Below are 23168 nucleotides of genomic sequence, written 5' to 3' on the forward strand. Positions count from 1 at the left end.
CGGCACTCGGCAGCCCGTCCATAATTGTATATACCACCTAACCGTGGTTTTTTTTTTCTTTCTTTATACATACATACTAGTTACGAGTATACTATCTCTTTATCAACCAGTCTATATATTAGCAGCAGACACAGTACAGTGCGGTAGTTCACGGCTGTGGCTACCTCTGTGTCGGCACTCGGCAGCCCGTCCATAATTGTATATACCACCTAACCGTGGTTTTTTTTTCTTTCTTTATACATACATACTAGTTACGAGTATACTATCTCTTTATCAACCAGTCTATATATTAGCAGCAGACACAGTACAGTGCGGTAGTTCACGGCTGTGGCTACCTCTGTGTCGGCACTCGGCAGCCCGTCCATAATTGTATATACCACCTAACCGTGGTTTTTTTTTTCTTTCTTTATACATACATACTAGTTACGAGTATACTATCTCTTTATCAACCAGTCTATATATTAGCAGCAGACACAGTACAGTGCGGTAGTTCACGGCTGTGGCTACCTCTGTGTCGGCACTCGGCAGCCCGTCCATAATTGTATATACCACCTAACCGTGTTTTTTTTTTCTTTCTTTATACATACATACTAGTTACGAGTATACTATCTCTTTATCAACCAGTCTATATTAGCAGCAGACACAGTACAGTGCGGTAGTTCACGGCTGTGGCTACCTCTGTGTCGGCACTCGGCAGCCCGTCCAAAATTGTATATACCACCTAACCGTGGTTTTTTTTTCTTTCTTTATACATACATACTAGTTACGAGTATACTATCTCTTTATCAACCAGTCTATATATTAGCAGCAGACACAGTACAGTGCGGTAGTTCACGGCTGTGGCTACCTCTGTGTCGGCACTCGGCAGCCCGTCCATAATTGTATACTAGTATCCAATCCATCCATCTCCATTGTTTACCTGAGGTGCCTTTTAGTTGTGCCTATTAAAATATGGAGAACAAAAATGTTGAGGTTCCAAAATTAGGGAAAGATCAAGATCCACTTCCACCTCGTGCTGAAGCTGCTGCCACTAGTCATGGCCGAGACGATGAAATGCCAGCAACGTCGTCTGCCAAGGCCGATGCCCAATGGCATAGTACAGAGCATGTCAAAACCAAAACACCAAATATCAGTAAAAAAAGGACTCCAAAACCTAAAATAAAATTGTCGGAGGAGAAGCGTAAACTTGCCAATATGCCATTTACCACACGGAGTGGCAAGGAACGGCTGAGGCCCTGGCCTATGTTCATGGCTAGTGGTTCAGCTTCACATGAGGAAGCACTCAGCCTCTCGCTAGAAAACTGAAAAGACTCAAGCTGGCAAAAGCACCGCAAAGAACTGTGCGTTCTTTGAAATCCCAAATCCACAAGGAGAGTCCAATTGTGTCGGTTGCGATGCCTGACCTTCCCAACACTGGACGTGAAGAGCATGCGCCTTCCACCATTTGCACGCCCCCTGCAAGTGCTGGAAGGAGCACCCGCAGTCCAGTTCCTGATAGTCAGATTGAAGATGTCAGTGTTGAAGTACACCAGGATGAGGAGGATATGGGTGTTGCTGGCGCTGGGGAGGAAATTGACCAGGAGGATTCTGATGGTGAGGTGGTTTGTTTAAGTCAGGCACCCGGGGAGACACCTGTTGTCCGTGGGAGGAATATGGCCGTTGACATGCCAGGTGAAAATACCAAAAAAATCAGCTCTTCGGTGTGGAGGTATTTCACCAGAAATGCGGACAACAGGTGTCAAGCCGTGTGTTCCCTTTGTCAAGCTGTAATAAGTAGGGGTAAGGACGTTAACCACCTCGGAACATCCTCCCTTATACGTCACCTGCAGCGCATTCATAATAAGTCAGTGACAAGTTCAAAAACTTTGGGTGACAGCGGAAGCAGTCCACTGACCAGTAAATCCCTTCCTCTTGTAACCAAGCTCACGCAAACCACCCCACCAACTCCCTCAGTGTCAATTTCCTCCTTCCCCAGGAATGCCAATAGTCCTGCAGGCCATGTCACTGGCAATTCTGACGAGTCCTCTCCTGCCTGGGATTCCTCCGATGCATCCTTGCGTGTAACGCCTACTGCTGCTGGCGCTGCTGTTGTTGCCGCTGGGAGTCGATGGTCATCCCAGAGGGGAAGTCGTAAGCCCACTTGTACTACTTCCAGTAAGCAATTGACTGTTCAACAGTCCTTTGCGAGGAAGATGAAATATCACAGCAGTCATCCTACTGCAAAGCGGATAACTGAGTCCTTGACAACTATGTTGGTGTTAGACGTGCGTCCGGTATCCGCCGTTAGTTCACAGGGAACTAGACAATTTATTGAGGCAGTGTGCCCCCGTTACCAAATACCATCTAGGTTCCACTTCTCTAGGCAGGCGATACCGAGAATGTACACGGACGTCAGAAAAAGACTCACCAGTGTCCTAAAAAATGCAGTTGTACCCAATGTCCACTTAACCACGGACATGTGGACAAGTGGAGCAGGGCAGGGTCAGGACTATATGACTGTGACAGCCCACTGGGTAGATGTATGGACTCCCGCCGCAAGAACAGCAGCGGCGGCACCAGTAGCAGCATCTCGCAAACGCCAACTCTTTCCTAGGCAGGCTACGCTTTGTATCACCGCTTTCCAGAATACGCACACAGCTGAAAACCTCTTACGGCAACTGAGGAAGATCATCGCGGAATGGCTTACCCCAATTGGACTCTCCTGTGGATTTGTGGCATCGGACAACGCCAGCAATATTGTGTGTGCATTAAATATGGGCAAATTCCAGCACGTCCCATGTTTTGCACATACCTTGAATTTGGTGGTGCAGAATTTTTTAAAAAACGACAGGGGCGTGCAAGAGATGCTGTCGGTGGCCAGAAAAATTGCGGGACACTTTCGGCGTACAGGCACCACGTACAGAAGACTGGAGCACCACCAAAAACTACTGAACCTGCCCTGCCATCATCTGAAGCAAGAAGTGGTAACGAGGTGGAATTCAACCCTCTATATGCTTCAGAGGTTGGAGGAGCAGCAAAAGGCCATTCAAGCCTATACAATTGAGCACGATATAGGAGATGGAATGCACCTGTCTCAAGTGCAGTGGAGAATGATTTCAACGTTGTGCAAGGTTCTGATGCCCTTTGAACTTGCCACACGTGAAGTCAGTTCAGACACTGCCAGCCTGAGTCAGGTCATTCCCCTCATCAGGCTTTTGCAGAAGAAGCTGGAGGCATTGAAGAAGGAGCTAACACGGAGCGATTCCGCTAGGCATGTGGGACTTGTGGATGCAGCCCTTAATTCGCTTAACAAGGATTCACGGGTGGTCAATCTGTTGAAATCAGAGCACTACATTTTGGCCACCGTGCTCGATCCTAGATTTAAAGCCTACCTTGGATCTCTCTTTCCGGCAGACACAGGTCTGCTGGGGTTGAAAGACCTGCTGGTGACAAAATTGTCAAGTCAAGCGGAACGCGACCTGTCAACATCTCCTCCTTCACATTCTCCCGCAACTGGGGGTGCGAGGAAAAGGCTCAGAATTCCGAGCCCACCCGCTGGCGGTGATGCAGGGCAGTCTGGAGCGACTGCTGATGCTGACATCTGGTCCGGACTGAAGGACCTGACAACGATTACGGACATGTCGTCTACTGTCACTGCATATGATTCTCTCAACATTGATAGAATGGTGGAGGATTATATGAGTGACCGCATCCAAGTAGGCACGTCACACAGTCCGTACTTATACTGGCAGGAAAAAGAGGCAATTTGGAGGCCCTTGCACAAACTGGCTTTATTCTACCTAAGTTGCCCTCCCACAAGTGTGTACTCCGAAAGAGTGTTTAGTGCCGCCGCTCACCTTGTCAGCAATCGGCGTACGAGGTTACATCCAGAAAATGTGGAGAAGATGATGTTCATTAAAATGAATTATAATCAATTCCTCCGCGGAGACATTGACCAGCAGCAATTGCCTCCACAAAGTACACAGGGAGCTGAGATGGTGGATTCCAGTGGGGACGAATTGATAATCTGTGAGGAGGGGGATGTACACGGTGATATATCGGAGGGTGAAGATGAGGTGGACATCTTGCCTCTGTAGAGCCAGTTTGTGCAAGGAGAGATTAATTGCTTCTTTTTTGGGGGGGGTCCAAACCAACCCGTCATATCAGTCACAGTCGTGTGGCAGACCCTGTCACTGAAATGATGGGTTGGTTAAAGTGTGCATGTCCTGTTTTGTTTATACAACATAAGGGTGGGTGGGAGGGCCCAAGGACAATTCCATCTTGCACCTCTTTTTTCTTTTCTTTTTCTTTGCATCATGTGCTGATTGGGGAGGGTTTTTTGGAAGGGACATCCTGCGTGACACTGCAGTGCCACTCCTAGATGGGCCCGGTGTTTGTGTCGGCCACTAGGGTCGCTAATCTTACTCACACAGTCAGCTACCTCATTGCGCCTCTTTTTTTCTTTGCGTCATGTGCTGTTTGGGGAGGGTTTTTTGGAAGGGACATCCTGCGTGACACTGCAGTGCCACTCCTAGATGGGCCCGGTGTTTGTGTCGGCCACTAGGGTCGCTAATCTTACTCACACAGCTACCTCATTGCGCCTCTTTTTTTCTTTGCGTCATGTGCTGTTTGGGGAGGGTTTTTTGGAAGGGACATCCTGCGTGACACTGCAGTGCCACTCCTAGATGGGCCCGGTGTTTGTGTCGGCCACTAGGGTCGCTTATCTTACTCACACAGCGACCTCGGTGCAAATTTTAGGACTAAAAATAATATTGTGAGGTGTGAGGTATTCAGAATAGACTGAAAATGAGTGTAAATTATGGTTTTTGAGGTTAATAATACTTTGGGATCAAAATGACCCCCAAATTCTATGATTTAAGCTGTTTTTTAGTGTTTTTTGAAAAAAACACCCGAATCCAAAACACACCCGAATCCGACAAAAAAAATTCGGTGAGGTTTTGCCAAAACGCGGTCGAACCCAAAACACGGCCGCGGAACCGAACCCAAAACCAAAACACAAAACCCGAAAAATTTCAGGCGCTCATCTCTAATATCTATGCGCAGGAGCGTGCTACATTCTGCAAACTGCTATTGGAATATTGCCCTTGAAAAACTGTACAGCTGGATACCAAACACCACCTCCTAACCTAATTCTGTCCCCTCATATCCTGTAAAGTTGAATCCCTCTCTTGTTATACCTCTGAAGCAAATGTAACTTGCTGCTGTGGTGCGTGTAGGCTATGTGTAAATTATGCACTGTGTGAATTAAATATCAGATATGTCTTTGTGGCTTTTCCATGCAAATGCATATGCTACCGTATTTACTCATACCACGCGTTAATATGTAGGACTTTGTGAGCCAATATACGTAACGTGCGAGTATGCGCATGCACGGCAGAACAAGCACACACACGGAGGCCACGTGATGCGCGTGGGTCTAATATTTTTGACTTCGACAGTCCACCCTTTGGCAGTAAACAATAACTGCCACACATAACTAATAAAACTGAAAATATTACATTTACATTATATACAAAGTTCGAGTGACCGGGAGAGATTTGTAGGTGTGAAATGTATAGCCTAGTGGGATAGGAATAAGCATGTATGTATGAATTAATGTCTGAGGGGCATGTATCATCGTGCCATATATGTTCTAAGTAAGCTTCGAGGTACTGCGAAGTATACATTAAATCCTTCTCATCCCGTATTAAGGGTCTGTACGGATGGGTCATAAATCAAATCTGCCACTCTTACAACGCCCTCGCTCCTTAGACTCATCAAATTTGTCCTATGTTTGCGCAGCGTCAAAATTCAAACACATCTGAATATCAGACCAATAATTATGACGACACCTAGGATACAGAGGAGAAACTTTCCCACACTCGCAATTACATTTTGGGCCCACTCTCCTAACCCATAAAACCATTTGAGTGGGTTCAACCATGAGGCCCAGCTGGTCAATTCATTACCCACAGCCGTCAAGGTAAGGTTGTGCTTCCGTCTGAACTCCCACTTCAACTGCAAGATCTCGTCCATCTTTTGATCGATGATCTCCGTTGGGTCTTCGGTACTGTTCGTCATATACGTACAGCACTTCACACCATATTGAGTTGCCAGAGTAACACAGTACCCACCTGTCACAGCCGTGATGTAATTCAAGACCATCCTGTGCTGGACAAGCTCTTTCTTGTAGGCCTGTAGCTCCCTGCCCATATACCTGAAGGTGTCATCATACATCTCAGTGATATTATCTATCAAGTTCGTTAGCGCATAGATGTACCTATAATTTATAATTCCTCTGACCTCTAATGCAAGAAGAATTTGAATCCCGGTGGATTCATGGATCAAATCAGAGGCTGCGTGCTCTGTCTTATCTATGAGGTGTCTCTTGACAATGTGTTCATAATGTGTATGAGTATAAGGAGTCTGAGCGTTGCGGTGAATATCTTTCATTTTGTAGTGTGCAATGGTCATAACCTCTGGTAGTACTGTGTCAATATAACACAACCCTTCAGTGTTCGGAGTAAGCCACTTGTACGCTTTCCTTCCACATATGATGTAGGCATCATCTGGAAGAACATAAGGGACAAAATGCAACAAAACCATATCACATGTTTTCCTTATAAAGAAACCGGTCCCCAGTTCTCTCATTTGCTCAGTACAAGTATCGGGCTGGATGATGTGGGCACAATACCCCTGCGACACTTTTCCAGCCCACATGGTTTTGATCCCACGTGTATACCTGTATAGAAAGTATTTCCCACTTGTGGCTATCTTACGTACAAGTTCGGAGTTGATAGTTATTTTATCAGCTCTATGTGAAAAGGTCATTGTCTGATTATTCCATGTCACTCCCCAATTTCCTGGTTTCCGGAAATTGGACACGTTAAAGCACAACATTGACCTATCTACGTGGTACTGGTGGAGCGTCAAGCTAGGGGGCCTAGATATGTTGAATTTCTTGTCCACCGGTCCCCCCTCACCCCCCCCACCCCCGTAATTCGAGTACCTCATCTATTGTTAAAGGGTATGGCACTAATCCCGACTTCTCTGTCCTTGAAGTACTTGTGAGCACACCCAGCATTCTGTTTGGTTTAAGACCGTACCCACTAATGGGTGGTAATCACTCAAACGATGTCCGCTCATGTCGATATTACAGTTTGACTGACATATCTGTATGCACCCATCTTCGACTATATTATCGCAGTGCGCACATATGCAGTATTTATCAGACAATAACCCTTTACATTGCCTCCGAGCTCTGTGAATACCAGATCTCTTACTGATACCAACTTTGACCAAAGTGATGCGCTGATCCTGGGGTCCTACGAATCCGTACTCTCCATCAGAAACCATTCCAGATCCTTGCTCGACGTCCCGAGGGCCCTCACAAAAACAGATTGTCCTGATCAAAAACAGAGTCACCAGAAAAAGCCAGAACACAGTCTCTTGGTGTGGATCCATTTTGTTAGGGAGAAAAATAGGAAGGGAAAAAAGAAAAATGCAGTGGGGGGGGGGGGGGGGGGGGTGAAAAAGAAAAATGTTACGACAACTGTCCTTGATTTTGTTGCTCTCCATGCTCAGGTGCCGTCCAACAGTCCTGCCTCTCAGCTTTCCCGGAATAGATTCTCTAGTGATGCGAGGTTCTCTTCACATTTCTCTTTGTCACGAATTTTCTCCGGGTCAGTGACCTTCTTGCAGTGGGATGAGTGGACCCAAGTCTCTCTCTTGGCAACCTTTAGCTCTGTCGTGCTGGTCAACAAAACTTGATATGGTCCTTCCCACCTGTCAATGAGGCAACCTGAGCGTAGAAAATTTCGAATCATCACATAATCACCAGGTTCAATGTCATTACAATTACTGTTTGGTAGGTCAGGAATCGCCAGTTTTAGATTCCTTTGCTGGTTTCTCAGTTGCTGGATCATCCTAACCAAATATTGCACAGTTATTTCATTATTGCACTTCAAATCATCCTGGGGGTCTATTATTACATGGGGTTGTCGTCCAAAAAGAACTTTGAAGGGTGATAAGTTAAGCGGTGACCTGGGAGTGTTTCTGATGCTGTACAACACTAGTGGCAGTGCTTCTGGCCACAACAGTCCAGTTTCAGCCATCACTTTGCTCAGCTTGTTCTTAATAGTGCTTTTCATTCTCTCCACCTTCGCACTTGCCTGTGGCCGGTATGGAGTATGAAGCTTACTATTAATACCCATCAGTTTGCACATGACCTGAAAGACTTCCCCTTTAAAGTGGGTACCCCTATCACTTTCAATCATTCTAGGGATACCATATCTGCACACAAATTCCTGCACGATTTTCTTTGCAGTGAACACGGCAATATTTGTGGCAGTGGGGAATGCTTCTACCCAGTTTGAAAAGACATCGGTACATATTAACACATACTTTAAATTCCTACAGGGTGGTAACTGTATAAAGTCAATTTGTATTACCTGGAAAGGTCCATCTGTAGGAGGGATATGGAATGGCTCCATTGGTATTGTCTTACCAATTTTCTTCCTCAAGCAAGTAAGACATGTCATTGCTTTCTTACCTGCATGAGAAGAGAACCCTTGTGCACTCCAGTAGGCTCTTACCAATTTGCACATACCTTCCTTGCCCAGATGAGTCAGACCATGTGCTGCCTCAGCTAGGCCCGGGAGATATGCCCTGGGGGACACTGGCTTACCGTGTATCTGTCCAAAGTCCTGAGGACTCCTGACCATATCCCTTCGCCTTCCAGACTGCCTTCTCCTGTAGGGAACACAAATTTTGCATTTCGATTTAATTGTTGTGTATTTGTTGTGTGAGGTAAAAACATCTCTAGAGGAGAGAGAAGAGAAGAGAAAAAAAGAAAATTTCAGGTTTGCGTTCACCAATGGGCTGTCACACCATCATGCATATCAGTGTCTGTACACAATTTCCCTTCACCAGTATTCCCATTCTCCACCCTTTGTGCATGACAAGCAGTAGCGGATCTTGCCACGGGCAAGCAGGAATTTTCAACACCAAAGAATGAAGCGCTGTCCAGATCAGTACATTTTTAAAACATAAAACATTTAATATACATTACACACAAAACATTAATCACACGGCCGGTGTATATCAATTAATTAAGATAATAAAAAATATATACGGAAACTAGTGGCCACTCCTGAATCAATTTAGCTTAATTACTGCACTAATAATTAACAACATGCAATGGCATTTAGCCAACAATTCATGACTTTAATATTTGCTCAATATAGATGGTAAAGCTCAAAGATGTTAAAAAGCTCAAAAAGCACAATGGTTAATGCCATATAGCAATAGTAAACTGACAGTTCCTGGTATTTGTCAAATGGTGATGACATGAACTTGAGAGCGTTATGAATTCAAAGCGTATATTCATGCAAACTTTGTTAGTAGCAGAAATTTAGTATTAGTGGTTTCTGTGTAATCTCTTAATAGAGATTGGCTTATACTTAACAGTCCAGCGTGGCCCTTGATCAGTTTAATTAATATCCCAGAATTTCTTGTTTGTCAGCGCCCAGGTGTCCCCATTGTTCAAGCAGGAATTTTGCCCGCGGCGCCGCCGTCCGGAGGGCGCCGGCGCCATCCGGAGGGAGCTGCACCATGGCAAGATCCGCTGCTGCTGTGGTGCCCCCCGCTGCCGCGGCCCGCTGTCCCGCTGTCCATTGTGAAGGGAAACTAGACGCTACGCGTCTAGTTTCCCTTCGTGGGCTGCCCGCTGTGAAGGGAAACTAGACGCTACGCGTCTAATTTCCCTTCCTGGAGAGGACCTTCACTGTAATGATGTGCGGTGCGCGTTGACGTCATCGCGCACCGCACATCCTACAACAGTACAGGGGGCGTAACTGACCACGCCCCCTGTATGAAGACACGCCCCCTTATGCCGCCCGGGGCGCCAGAAGCCCCAGAACCGACCCTGATGACAACGCACACTGCAGTAATACTGGTGCCATCGTGCTGGTGAGATATACCGGGTTCGGACAGAACTCTGAAAGACCAATAAGGCATGTGGTGTATGAACTGTAATCGGGTCCATGTATTGTACCCTCCTGTATGAAATCAAAAGATGAAGAGGAAACTGTGAAGAACAACCACATAGAGGTTGGTAACAGATAAGTTTGAAGAGGTGAAGAGGATTTCATTAAAATGACAACTGGATTGGGCACTACGGGACTATCCCAGCCATTGTATCACTACTGGGACTATCCCAGCCATCAATCCAGTGTCCTGTCCAATCCTAAATTCATAGGGAACCCGGTATTTTGCGAGATAATTTCCTCTACCTGTGATGGACATGAATCTAGAACAGTGGAATGCAACATTAGTCTTTGAGGGTATCTAACATACCTTGTACTTCCTGAGCGGGAGCACACTATATGTATTTCACATTTAACAAAATCTCTGTCGATTAAGTTAGTCATGGGCCACTGCTGCTAGAAAAAAAAGAAAAGGTTTAGCATCATAGAGGCCCAATCGTAACTTCAGCAGGTTTTGTCAAAGGGTAATGTTGCACTTGTCTCGTTCTTCCCATTTGCCGAATTAGTGTTTTCTACATGGCTTTAAAGTCTTACTATATGTCCCTTGCAGTGGCGGATCTTGCCACGGGCAAGCAGGACTTTTGCCCGGGGCGCCGCCTTCCGGAGGCCGCACCATGGCAAGATCCTCCACTGTCAGTGTGCGCCCCAGCAGTGTCCCCCCGCTGTGCCCCCCCTCCCGCTGTGAGAAGGGAACCAGACGCCCTTCGTGGCGCTGGTCCTCCCCCGCTCTGAAGGGAATCAGACGCTAAGCGTCTAGTTTCCCTTCATGGAGAGGACCTTTGGTGTGCGGTGCGCGATGACGTCATCGCGCACCGCACAGCATTGTGGCATAGACGCTAGGGGTCATAATTGACCTCTAGCGCTTATGCTGTGCTATGGGAGAGACGTCATGACTGACGTCTCTCCCATAGATCCGAAGAGCGGCGCCGGTCTGCAGGGTCTGGAAACAGGAGCGGGGTACAGTAAGTATAATTTTTTTTTTATTTTTTTCCCCAGCAGCGCTACAAATGGGGGGCGTGACTGACCACGCCCCCATGTTAAGCCACGCCCCTAAATTTTGCCCGGGGCGCCGAAAGGGCAAGAACCGGCCCTGGTCCCTTGGTCCCGTCTATGTGTTTGATAACGTGGCTCGTGTTCTTTGTCTAGGGGGTCTATATTTACTATGTGTCCCATTACTCCTACAATCCCTGGCAACATGTCCCTCCTTTCTACAAATATAACATACTCTTGCTCATTTCCAGTCTTTAGGGGCCTGGGGTCTTGGTTGATTGAACATCCCTTCCAGCGCCTGTATGCTTACCGTCCTCAACCTCTTCTCCTGCTGTTCTCTGTGTCTGGAGATATTCCTGTCATGCTCAATAGCAGACTCCCTGAGAGTATCTACTGTGACCCCTCTCCAATTAGGCAAAGAAGTCTGTACCCTGACTTTCAATGCCTTATTGAGCCCGTCCATTAGCACAGAGACAGCCACCTCCCTGTAATTCACATCGTTCCTTTTATCCGATACCGCAGTGTACTTAGCCATAGTTTGTAAAGCTCTATGGAAATACTCAAATGTAGTTTCATTTTCTCTCTGTTTGATTGAGAAAACTTTGCTCCATTTTTCAATTGTGGGGAAATACAATCCTAGTTGATTCGTTTCACGTTTTCCTGCTTGTATTCGTCAGTCAGAGGATCGTCTGACTGTATCTTACAATCTGTGATAAATTTTTGGGTGTCAATATTAGGGGGTAGGCACGCTTTCAAAAGTGTCCGCCAATCTTTGTTTGTAGGTTCATGGGCATTACCCAGATCCTTAATAAACTTCTGACATCTGACTAAATGTCTCCTGGGATCTGGGAATTCTGAAATGATTGACCACGGTTCTGATCTGGTCCACGGGCAATACATTGCAGTATTCCTGATGAGGGTTACTCCCTGGCTATTGGTTCTCCCATTGGGAGTTGCTATTACCCAGACAGGATGTAACCCATCCATTCCGTTTCTAATTGGCTCACTGTGAGGTGTTACCGTCTCTGCGTAATGAACAGTCTCACATTTACCGGTGACTATGATCTCACCCGTCCCTTCAGTGGGAGACACCGTCACTGCTATTACCGGTTGGACTGTGCCCACCATAGTTTCCTGCAAGGTGGCTGCTTGGATGAGGGCTGAGATTAGGCTGGATCCATCATCTTCCTCCGACCTATAACCTTGGAGAGAATTTAAGACAGGGTGCAATATGCATGGGTTAGGGTTAATACAAGTTACATGAATGTTCCTATCATTTGTCGATGTACCATTGGTTGTAGCTGTTTTCTCCCCATCGACATGTGTCGGTGATGGTGTGCTCACAATCACATTCCTGTCAGGTTTGGAACTTGCTGTGTGAGCCAGCTCCCTTTGCACATTTCCCTCTTGTTGCCACAGATTTAAACAGTCGCTATGTCTGATCCTTTGTTTTCTAGATTTGATCAGACATATTCTAATCCTTACGCTCTGTAGTACCTCTGGTTCAAAACTACCCATCCTAGCAAATGATGCCTTATCATCAGCAGTCATACATACCCATTCGTCACAAAAAGCCTCCGCGTGTGGACCATACTTCCCACACATTATCAACCGAGCTGAACCCTGGGCCGCAGCTCTCCAGCCTGAACCCTGACTGCCGAATGCCTCCCGCTTGTGCACTTGGCTCCCATTGTGGACTTTTTAAACACAATCCCCAAATGCACAATACGAGCAGACAGTGAAAGTCAACCTAGCGCTTTCACTCGTTCCTGCCCCCGCTGGCCTGTACTCTGACCCACTCCAACAGTGGAAAACCCGGTGTACCCAACCTTGGACTACTATGAGACCCTTCAGCACCGTAATTTCTTTCGGTGGAGGTTCTATTGGAATATTTTCCTGAGAGGGACAGTGAAAAATTCCTTTTCGGTATCTTTCCACTGGAATTTTTATAGGGTGAGAAACATGCTATCGATCACCCTTTCCAGTGAATGTCCAAAAGGGAGATTTCCTGAAGAAATCAGCAAAAAACCCGTTGTTTACACAATCACGTCTGCGTATGCTTTCCAAAGCGCATATGACACAACTGCGCAAAATAACGCAAATTGCATCATGTTGCGCTGCGTTTAACACACGGACGTGCGGTTCAATCGCACAGCCCATAGATACTAGTTATCTATATGCCCTACGATCACGGCAGTCGAATTTAAGCTGCGCTTAAGGAGCGTAACACTAAAACACTTCACAAATCACAATCTATTATGCTCCTCCAACACGTTTTAGTACGTGCCAAACTTCATTAAATGCGCTAGGTTGCGACCCTTCTCGCAGCTGAGCCCCTTTTAGCTCAGGCGTTTTGTCCACGGGATCCCGGTTTCCAGGGTTCACTGCGTCCTCTCCTACTTTCATCTCACACAAATACATAATGTTTTTCTGTACAGAAAAATATCACTCCCTTTGACTGATAGCCTGTTCCAGAGGTAGTACAGTTTAATCAAGATATTATAAAAATCTGCTTTTAAAAATCGGATAGTTATGTGCTATTGTATAAATGTCTTCTTTCCCGCCTTAAATTGAACTGCTATTGTGCGGTTATAACTTGCGCTCGGAACTCTACGCAATCTTGCGTAAACATGCGACCGTGCACGTCCCTGCACCACGTGCGTGCTCCTGTACGCTTATCTCACGTACCGTACCACGTGTACAAACGTGCATTCGCAACTCTATAAACTACACTATCTCGATAAATGTGAGCAACAAAAATACTACTGCCCACTAACACAACACACAATTGTTCCGTACACTCGCCGGAAGTCACCCACACAGGCAATCCTCTTTTGAGTGTATACCTAAACGTTTAGGCCGGAACTGCATTTCGTGTTTTTATAATTACTCCCTTGCCACACTATTTCAAATATATATAGCAAATAATGTATCCGATTTCACACAGATCTATAATGACTGCAATAACCTATGGCAACAATATGTGAGAATGTATGCAAAGTATCGGTACGCTTTGTGTACGCTTTTCGCGCCAAAAATTACACACAGATAATGAAACGGCTTTTTCCCTGTTTGTCCCTTGGGTTACACCAGCACCTCCAAGACTATACAGAACAGACGTGGCCTAACAACACAACATAGTTTCAAACACAATGCAATTTTACTTAAGATGCGTCTCCACCCTTTGTTGGTAGACCAAAGTCTGTTATGGCCTGCAAGTTTGTAAGTATGTGGTGAACCGGACAGAGCCCCCAATTGTTAAGTTCGTTTAATTTACAGAAAGAAAAAGCAATACCTTAAATACACAAATGTTCAGGCCGCTGCGACTGCTAAGCGTGTGTGTGAAACCCCTATGAAATGTGTACACGTTGCGTAAGCACGTCGTCATGCTGTAAGCACAAAGTAGCTACACGTGCAGTGGAATACACTTTATAAACCCCTAACAGGAAAGGAATGTGACACCAATTGTATATGTAATGTTGTGGTCCAACGCAGCAACAAATATTTACTTAAAAGGGGGTACAACAGAAATACAATAACACAAGAGAAAAGCTACAACCGATGATACATACGTTTGTTCGCCTGCGCCACCCGGATCCGGTCCTCAGTCAATTTGGAAAGATGACCTTCAGAGAATGTGTCTGACCGGCCAGGAGGCTTGGCTTTTATACAATAGTCCAAAGCATGAAACAAAGGAAACTGTAATCTCTTCATCCATAGGTCAAAGGGCTGGTCATTTACAGTACATGAGGGGTCATAGGTCGGTTTGAATAGGTGGGCGATGCCTGGTCCAGATGCACTTGCAGATGTCCTCCACTGGGTTCCCGCCGAATATCAAGAGTACAGTAAATACAGTGTAATATTAATATTGTACTCCTGCGCATATCTATGTGCAGGAGCGTGCTACATTCTGCAAACTACCATTGGAATATTGCCCTTGAAAAACTGTACAGCTGGATACCAAACACCACCTCCTAACCTAATTCTGTCCCCTCATATCCTGTAAAGTTGAATCCCTCTCTTGTTATACCTCTGAAAATAATGTAACTTGCTGGTGTGGTGCGTGTAGGCTATGTGTAAATTATGCACTGTGTGACTTAAAAATCAGATATGTCTTTGTGACTTTTCCATGCGAATGCATATACTACCGTATTTACTCATACCACGCGTTAATTTGCAGGACTTCGAGAGCCAATATACGTAACGTGCGAGTATGCGCATGCACGGCAGAATAACACACGCATGGAGGCCACCCCTTTTACACTTTTCCAACCAAATTTACATGTATTCTCTTCCCATACTTAAACAGGCCGCTGATGCTTGGCCACCAGTGCTGAATAACTGAATCATATAGTCTACTAGGTATTTGTTACTCTTGCATCAATATGTAATGTGTATGAAATCTTTATTTTCCTATATATTGTAAGCTTGCAAGCTGGACCTTCTTACCTTATAAATAAATGTTAATAAATAATACATAGAAACACACGTCATCATAAACTGAATTTAATGTCCACTAGTAACAGCAATAAGACAGCTCACCCATCCATTTACACACTGTATAACTCACCAAGGGCCAGCGGCGGATTGGCACGCCGGGACGCCGGACCAGATTCCATTTGGCTGGTCCGGATGTCCCCTCAGTAGCTGCCATCATCCCCATGCTGGTCGCTGCCTTGATCGGAGCTTATATATATATATATATATATATATATACATATATATATATGTGTATGACCGGCACTCCAACAAAAAATGCATATAGATACCTGGGTGCCCTCCCGTGGCACTACAAGGCCCAGCAGACAGCACAGGTTGGTGGGCGGCACTCCAAGGATTTGTAAAGAAAAACAGCTGCACAAGCTGAGTAACTTCAACGTTTCAGACGCCTTTATTTGCGCCTTTCGTTTTATAGCGCTTCTGTGCAATGCCATGCGTTCCCGGAACTGACGAACTGTTTTGCCCACATAGGCTAAGCCACATGGGCAAGTTAATAAATACACTACATGGGTGGATGTGCAAATTAAACGATGGCGAATAGGTAACTTCTTACCCGTATAAAAAAAGCGTTTGAAAAGGGTAGTAGTGACCAACCCTTTGCACGACATTGTTTGTTGCTTAAACATGGGGTACCTAGTATCAGGGCTATATTGATTGACCACGTTCCCAGAAGCCTCAGAGGGGGTGATTGAGATAGAGTCCTTTTGCAGCGAGAATCCAGGTGGATTTTTAAGTTGGGAACCCTGTCACCACGGGGACTTAATGAAAACCTGGGCTTGCAGTGCTTTATGTAAATAACTTCCAAAGGTGTTCATTAACGTTTTATTGAGATCATGTTATTGTCATTTTCTTTAGCTTCTATTAATCTATTGTATATCAGCTTATTTACTATAGCTTTAAAATTGCTGTCTAAACCATGGTTAGTGTGGGTTGGATTAGGTTGGTATTAGGTTAATATGTTGCACTGTATCTGTTAGTGTTTTTTCTTAATTGTGTTTGTTCCTGTTGCCTAGACACCATTCTGCACCAGCGCAGCCATATGTCGTCACGGGCCGGCAGCGCGAAGTCTTTACTTGCACCCAGAGTGAGCAGAGAGCGTGTCCGGCGGTTTCTATGGGAACCGGGTCCTGGCGCGGCTTAATGACGTCACTGGAGTGCGACGCGGAAGCGCTGCTGAGCGTCCGGCGGATCAGAATGGCGTGGGGGAGCAGGTGAGTAGGATTAGAGTCTTGATTGTTAATTGTTGTGTGTATATGTATGTCTTATGGTTCAGTTTGGGCTATGATGACCCTGAGGACGGGGTGATTACCCCGAAACATGTCGGAATAAACTAACCACAGTTTTAACTGCAACAAACGTCTGCCTGAGTGCCGCCTTCTTTACCTACCAGTATCCAGAGGTACCTGCCTCCAGGAGGGCACCGCAGCATATACCACTTGACAAGAGTGAGTGCCGAGCACACAGTACAAAATGTATATATATATATATATATATATATATTATAGGCAATTTGTTAGTGGCAGCACTCACCAGCCTTATACATAGGATTAAACCTCAAACCTTAAACCTTAAACCTTTGTATTGTGCTGGTGGCAGTGCAGTGTCTTTATTTGTATGTATAAGTCCGGTAAGTGCCGCCTCTAGCAAATTGCCTGTCTAACTTCTTTAGGATGGCGCCGCTCAGGGGCGGAACTTGTGGCAGTGCAGCCGATGCGTTGCACTGGGGCCCCGCTTCACTGAAGGGGCCCACAGCCGCCGGCCCGGCATTACAATGAGTCACAATGACTCATTGTATAATGCCGCCGCGGCCGCCAGCTATGCGCCCGCTCACCCGCCGCCAATGTCCCCCCCACCCGGCTCACAATCACGCGCTCCTCACACTCACTGTGACTGCGGCAGCCCGGACAGAGAGGGAGGAGGGGCCGTTCCTCCCTCATACAGACTTACTGGTTGCTGCTGCGAGGAAGGAACTCTCTCCCATCTCCTCCTCTCTCCAGCCGCAGCGCCTCCTCCTCCCTGACGTTCTGACTCTACAGTGAAGTGCCCCAGCCCCCTCCGATGGGGAGGAGGGGCCACCCTCTCAGCTCCTCCCCACCGCACATGATCTAGCAGTGCCCACTTGAGAGACAAGCTGTCTGTCAGGAAAGGGAGGAGGGGCAGCTATCTCAGCCCCTTCCCTTCTTGTTTATATTCTGCTCGCCCCCTCCCTCTTTCTTTTTCTCAGTGTTTTGGCGCTATAGATCTGACAGGGTCACGCCAAGATCTCGTGGCCGTCCCCGGCGCTTACTGTCATAATGGGAGGGTGGGAGGGAGGGAGGCAGGCAAGGAGCAGCAGGAGCAGGTCATTCACTGAGTCTGTGAATGCCATTTCCTTGCATAGCAGCAGCCCCTGGTAGGGAATCACAGTTGTTTTACAGTACATGCTTGTATATGTGTAAACACAAATATATGTTGTTTAGCAACAATCTATGGCCCTCATTCCGAGTTGGTCGCTCAGTTTTTCGTTCGCACAACATATTTGCAAAGTTGCGTTAGTGTAGTAAATTTGCGAACATCCGCCCCCAACGTATTTTTGCTCTTTCGTACGCAGTATTACACAAAGTGGGCGTACGCCAAATGACATCGCAGCAATGCGAAAACATCGCAGCAATGCGAAACCATCGCATTAACACATACTTCATCGTAAAAATACTAAGTTGTAGTATATTTACACATTTATCATTAAAAGTGCTCACTTTTGCGGGCAAACGCACCACAATGGTTTTTTTTTACTATTAAGTGGAATAACACCTTCCAATTAAAAGTCCACAAGCCCTCCTCAATTACAAATCCAATTAGTGAAATGAATTGTAATGTTCAAGATCAATTAAGTCTTTTTAAAATACCTGAAGAACACTTTGTAGCCATAATTGTACCTAAATTATTTTAGAATTTTAATATAAATATAGATGTTTGCAATGTGCTTGGTCTAATGTTTTTATTTTTATTTTTTAAGTAGAGTTTTAGTATGTGAATGAAGGTGTTTGCATGTTTATTTAGACAATAACAACATATGTCTTTTTTACATTTTAAACAAACTTACGTTAGATGTATGAAATGTTTAAGGTAATAAATGTCTGTTCGTCATTCTGCAGTTCCTTCATTGCATTAATAAATAATAAACACCCGCTTAACTTGAAAACAAATTTTATTTTTTATTTTATTTTTGGTTTTTTTTATAATATAAACATTTTTTTTTTTTTTTAAACAAAAATTAAAACAACTTTTGCATTTGGTCAACAAGACCCAGCAATGCCTGGAGATGTATCCTCATGTTGGCAATAATGTCCGCAAAAGATGTGGGATCTCCAACGGCAACATCTGAAATTAAGAGATAACATAAACATTAATAACTTACTCACATTACTTATTATACAAGCAAGGCACAAAGCACACTTTAATGCAGGCATGTCCAAACTGCATCCCTCAAGCTGGTGTGAAACTACATATACCAGCATGCCTTGACTCAGTTTTGGGGCCAGGGAAAGCCAAAGCTGTGTCAGGGCATGCTGGGATGTGTAGTTTCTCAACAGTTGGAGGTCCGCAGTTTGGACAGGCCTGCTTAATGGCAAAGTTACTACATCATGGCTGTTTTATGGTACAATCATTAGCAGAAAAACACACAAGCCTGCTCTGGGTTTTTTTAATAAATTTTTCCCGTTTACGAGACCATGGGGTACATTTACTACTATGTGAGTTATATTTAAGATGGAGCGTTGCCCATAGCAAACAAGGAAAAATAAGAATATTATCTTGTAGAAGTGGTTCCCCAATTGTAAAGTATAATCTTATTGGTTGCTATGGGCGACATCCCATGTTAAAGATAACTACCATCTTCGTCAATGTTACACCATGTTGGCATTCATTTACATCTGGAGTGTATTTATGATTTTTTTTATGGGTTTGGTCCTGCATCATCACACTGCATATCAACATCTTCAGAAGGACAACAGATCCTAGCATGCCCACACTCCCTGAAAGCTGACCTTACTAAATAAGGTCAAACAGGTTTGACTTTAGCCAATAATCATTTTGTGAGTGTAACTTTCACACCACAAATCAGTGTGTCATTAGGCTGCATAACAAAGTGAAGCATGTGATTTGTAAGTGCAAATATTAAGACTACACAGGCACAAGTGTAAAAGACCAACAACATACTAAACTCCACTCAGGTCTAACTGTTTCCCTGAAAACCTAACACATATAAACCCTGTTGTCCTGGCAACCCTGTCGACCTAATGAGTGTCGACCTAGAGTGGACACACAAAACATTGCACACATAAACACTGTACATATAATGACACTCACAAAAATGTAAATACAACATGTAGACCATGAAGAATAACACAAATATTTGTCCTTGGTACAAGAATTCCAACAGTACAACACTGCATGTTTTGGCATTGTAAGTGTAAGTAGGTAATCATTTTTGGAGAACATGTTAAAACACTTACTTTCCTCTGCAACATGATGGTTGACAGTTAATTCAGCAGGGGCTTCTTCTGCCCACTCACTGGGTGGGGAAGGCGGCTGGATGGGGGAAGGAGGAGGGATTGGGGAAGGAGGAGGGATTGGGGAAGGAGGAGGGATGGGGGAAGGAGGCTGGATGGGGGAAGGAGGCTGGATTGGGGATGTAATTTCAGAGGGTGGGTCTGATTGAGAGGGCGAGGGGGGCGGAGAGAAAGTTAAGCCAATAGAGGGTGAGGGGGGCTGAGAAGGTGAGTTTGAAGTTGAAGGAGAAGGGGTATGGGAAGGAGGAGAAGGGGTCACAGAAAGAGATAGAGAGGTGGTGTGAGAAGGGGAGTGGAAAGTGGAGTGGGCCTGGGAAGCTGAGGGGGACTGGGAAGCTGAGGGGGACTGGGAAGCTGAGGAGGACTGCGAAGGGGAGGGGGAGTGAGAAGGGGAGGGGGAGTGAGAAGGGGAGGGGGAGTGAGAAGGGGAGGGGGACTGGGAAGGGGAAGGGGGCTGAGAGGTCTGCCGTTGTTCTCGTCCTATAATGATATTTGTGAAAAAATTTATTTTGCATGTTAAATTACATACTAAACAATTTGAAAAATCACTGTTCTGTTCCATGTAAAAGACTGTGGTTTGTTTTTCTTAAAAATACACATTTTAAAAACATCATCATGTTGCCCACAGCAAACAAAATGAGTCAAAACTTTTACTTTGAAGCTCATTCCTTAATCTATTCCATTGAGTCATATTGATTGGTCTAGGCAACATCACCAGATAACTATTCAAGGCACCTTATTATATAGACAGCACTGATCAAGTATTTGGGTACAGTTTCCTGCCTGGTTATTAATTCTGGAAAACATGCACTTGTTTGGTGACACTTTGCTACAGTCAGTACTGTTTGCCCTAACCACACACACTGTCCTATGTTATAAAAATGGACCATCAGCGTTGCAATTAGCCTACCACTTAGTGTAAATTTCTTAAATTTTTGCTAAGAATCTTATGTAATGTAACTTACTGCGTGCATGCATAGCCCGTATTTGCTGGCGGATCTCCGCCAACAGCTCTGGCGTCCTCCTGCGGAGATCACTCCATCTCCGCGCTAGTTGGATGATTGTCCGCCTGCTGCGGACGCAAGTCCGCAGCAGGCGGCGGACCTCCGCGTAGGCCTCGCGCTTAACCCGATTTGGGATGAAGCGCCCAACGCGGCCTACGCGGCGGTCCATCACCGCAACCAGGACGCGGAGCTCCCGTCTGGTGAAAGGTGCAGCACGCATCATGGCAATGGCGTTTTCCTTATTTGGGCATATATTTATAGTGTCTGTTAGCATGTGATTGGTCAAAAATCTATGTTGTCATTTCTAATAACTTTATTGATCTTTGCAATGCTGTGAAGAGCAGAGTGTTATTTCGCACGAGCGGAAATACGCATTCGCATTAGCAAAATTTTTAGCAAAAAAAAACCACAAACACAGACACAGAGACACACAGTTTGGAAAAAATTCCTACAAATATCTGTGTACTCACCACAGTTTGTGTGATCATTCAGCTGGACAGTCACAAAGTGGGCAACATTCAATTTCATTTGTTTGTGTGTTTGTTTAAATAATCAGGATTTTAGGATATAAAACAAATAAGGACACTATTTAGCATCATCACATTTTTTACATTTCAAATCTAAAATTGAAAGCTTAACGTGTTAACGGATTTTTAGTATCAAAAAAATTACACATTCCAACACACCAAAAGCATTACACAATGGCCCTCATTCCGAGTTGTTCGCTCGCAAGGCGAATGTAGCAGAGTTACACACGCTAAGCCGCCGCCTACTGGGAGTGAATCTTAGCTTCTTAAAATTGCGACCGACGTACGCGCAATATTGCGATTACAAACGAGATAGCAGTTTCTGAGTAGCTTCAGACTTACTCTGCCTGTGCGATCAGTTCAGTGCTTTTCGTTCCTGGCTGACATCATAAACACACCCAGCGTTCGCCCAGGCACTCCCACCGTTTCTCCGGCCACTCCTGCGTTTTTTCCGGAAACGGTAGCGTTTCCAGCCACACGCCCCTAAAACGCCGTGCATCCGCCCAGTAACACCCATTTCCTGTCAATCACAATGCGAACGTCGGAGCGATGAAAATGCCGTGAGTAAACTTACTTTCTTCATAGTAAAGTTACTTGGCGCAGTCGCAGTGCGAACATTGCGCATGCGCACTAAGAGAATTCTCACTGCGATGCGATGAAAAACTCCGAGCGAACAACTCGGAATGAGGGCCAATGACCTTACAATATCAAACAAAATGTCAACATTACAAATAATACATAAGCATACTGTGATTTTAATTTGGATAAAAAAGATAATATAAAAACACTATACCTGAAATATTCAGCAACAATGCTTGCCCTGACTTGGCTCCCCCTCCGTGTAACACTCCCCCCACCGAAGTGTCGAACAACCCCTGGCTCCTCATCAGGCAATTCCTCTGTCTGAGGAAGCTCTACGCTACTCCTTACCGCGATATTGTGTAGTATTGCGCACAGAACCACTAGTTTACTTGCCATCTCCGGCGAATACATGATGTCGCCACCAGTGCGGTGGAGCACACGAAACCGCCCTTTAAGGACCCCAATTGTGCGCTCCACCAGCTGCCTAGTGGCAGTAAGCGCGGAGTTAAATGCCGTCTGTGGTCCTGGCCTGGGATTACGGTAAGGAGTCATGAGCCAGGGGGTGCAAGGATATCCACGGTCTCCTGTTTGAGGAAAAAACAAAATTAGAAATACTAAATTTTGAAAAAAAAAAAAAAATTGTAAGAAATATGTGCAACAACTCACCCAATAACCACATGTCTGCTCGTTGACTTGATCTTAATCTGTGCCATATCCCTGATTGTCTAATGACATACGCATCATGGGAACTTCCAGTAAACTTTGCGTTCAGGGAAAGGATCTGGAGGGATGGCCCACAAACAACCATTACATTCAGAGAATGAAACAGTTTCCTGTTTCTATAAATTTCTTCATTATGTTTTGGTGGCTGAATAGCTACATGTGTGCCATCCACAACCCCAATAACATGTGGGAAGCGACTACCACCTTCCGCAAATTGCCGCTTCACCACATCTAGGGCACCAACATCCAAAGGCATAGCAATAAATT

The 23168-nt window shown here is 45.3% G+C and overlaps 1 long non-coding RNA gene across 1 annotated transcript; it reads right to left on the reverse strand.

Moving 5' to 3' along the window:
• Positions 1 to 20414: 20414 nt before the first annotated feature.
• LOC134935204 (uncharacterized) lies at positions 20415 to 22931 on the reverse strand. Its single transcript, XR_010179983.1, has 4 exons — positions 22845 to 22931; positions 22390 to 22762; positions 21540 to 21561; positions 20415 to 20545 (listed from the first exon to the last, which is right to left on the reverse strand). It is a non-coding gene; the product is annotated as an uncharacterized LOC134935204 (long non-coding RNA).
• Between the last annotated feature and the right edge of the window lie 237 nt (positions 22932 to 23168).

Source organism: Pseudophryne corroboree, chromosome 6, assembly GCF_028390025.1.
Source record: "Pseudophryne corroboree isolate aPseCor3 chromosome 6, aPseCor3.hap2, whole genome shotgun sequence".
NCBI classification, from domain to species: domain Eukaryota; kingdom Metazoa; phylum Chordata; class Amphibia; order Anura; family Myobatrachidae; genus Pseudophryne; species Pseudophryne corroboree.